Genomic DNA, 2,279 nt, shown 5'->3' on the forward strand with positions numbered 1-2,279 from the left:
CCCCCCTTTTCGCCTTCAAATGCCCACCCTCTCCCACAATAAACAACAGATAAACCTGCACTCTCTCACAACCCCCTGCCCCCTCCACCCCCTCTCCTCCAAACCAACTTCCTCACACTCCAAAGAGCAATGTCCATTTGCTTTAATTCGGTGGGTGGCGTTCGTTCCCGAAGCAAGCAAGGAAGCTTTCTCACACTCACACTCACAGTAGTCCACAGATCCATTTTGTAGGCAGGGTACAAAAGTGTGGGACTGCAGATTCACGGCTGAGCGGACACACACAGCTCTGAGAGGCGGGGGCGTGGATTTGCTGGGAAAGGAAAGATGGGAGCTGGAACTTTCTCCTCTGGCTTTGTCCACGGGGTGAGCTGGTCTGGGACATTGCTGGGGACAGTAATCTCTCGTCCCGTGAGGCGTCAGTCGGTGAGCCTGGATCATGGCTACCCTGACCTGACTGTTGACGCTGTCAGGACTCACAGTTAGTTGTGGGGCCGTTAATAACGTCTTGATCCTCAGTTATCTGATCATGTGTTGGATTGGTGTGATTGGTAGGCCTGTTGTCGCAAATGCCCCTTGCCCACCCCAAACGACCACCAAATAAATAAATAATATATAAATAAATAAATAAATAAATAAATAAATGAATAAATGAATAAATAAATAAACGTTTTACACCCCACACCTTTCTAAAAGAACATAAAAAAAATATCAACATAAATGTAATCTTTTTTTACATGCCCCTGTCGACAAATTGTGATTAAAATACAGATTGTCTTCACCCAGAAAATCAAGACCATCTCGGACTCTGTGAAGAACAGGCTTTGGAATCGAACTTACGACTTCCCCATGCAGTGATGATGAACCTTCAAACTAAACCACAGACACCAGATCGTTAAACAAGTTTTGGTTGAACTTGCTGAAAACAGTGATCAGAGGACGGATATTTTTCTCGCGTGAAGACGTGCAGTTTTGGGAGAACTTCAGAAAAGAATCATAATAACTGATTTATTTATACAGACTTTTCAATTAATTTCTTAGACTGAAGTTTTTAAAAAAGAAGGCAACAGCATGCATACTAAAAAAATAATATGCTAATTGGTTCAGATTTGTGTGTGATGATTCAAAATACAGCAGCTTTGGTTTTGGTCTTTTGCTTATCGGAGGTAAATGTGTCTTCTACGTGCTCAAAGAGTTAACAATGCCAGTTGGATTTACCAGCACAGCATCCCCATCAATTGAACAGACCAAAGACTAAATTTCCAAAGATATTGGACACATTAACACATAACAACCGTCTTTTACTGAGATTCTGAAAAGTATAAACAACAGTAATTATTGGTATCACCTACCGACCTCCCCCCCCCCAACCCCGCACTATAACGTATTCAGCCCCTTTTGTTTACACACACTAACTGATTTTACAGATTTATTGTGCCTGTATAGTACTATAATTGTTCTCGAGATGGGACCTGACTCCCGTCTTGTCTGATATAATTATTTCTTTTCCCTGGTTGTTCATCGCGTGACCAGGATTCAAATTGCGCAAAATTCCGGGCAACTGCGACAGAGACGAGACAATAAACACACATAAAACTACCGTGACGTGAACTGATGGAGCGTTTAAAGTCAAAACTACTCTTCAGCATGAATTTGTTTTAAATTCGTAACATTAATCGGTTTCTTCCCCCCCCCCCCCTTCCCGAAAAAAACCCCCCAAAACCCCCCTAAAAACAAACCACTGTCTGTGCAAGAAGATAATGTCAATGCCAAGTTAACATAATCCCTTATTATACAGCGTGAAGGGGGGCGCCAGGGAAAGAGGGAAAGGGGGGGGGGGAGAGTAGGGGTTAAAAGATTACGATTTGACATTTGCAGGGTGATTCGTATTATAGCGACTGAGTGGGAAAATCGCTTTTTTTTAAATTGATGTGTTTTACACATAAACAAACTTAAATAATTTAGGAGGCGGACCTTGACCGTGCCTGGCAGGGATACGACGCCTCAGCTAATAAAACCGAGATACTCGTCTACCCTAATGGGAATCGAACTCCGCTTTCTACGTGATACGGCGGGGTGCTTAACCGCTACACCATAGAAGCCTGTGTGGAAAAGGTATTGTTTTTAAAGGTTGGAAGAAAAGATTTGGTGTTTTCTTCGACAAACTATTTCTACTGTTTTATCACAAGAAAATGAGAGTTGGTCATAATTCTATTTGCAGCTCTCAAGTTGATAAAATATAATTCTTATATAACCTCGATAATAAAAGGAACTCAAAGAAA

Source organism: Aplysia californica, unplaced genomic scaffold (assembly GCF_000002075.1).
Source record: "Aplysia californica isolate F4 #8 unplaced genomic scaffold, AplCal3.0 scaffold00243, whole genome shotgun sequence".
In the NCBI taxonomy this organism is placed as follows: Eukaryota; Metazoa; Mollusca; class Gastropoda; order Aplysiida; family Aplysiidae; genus Aplysia; species Aplysia californica.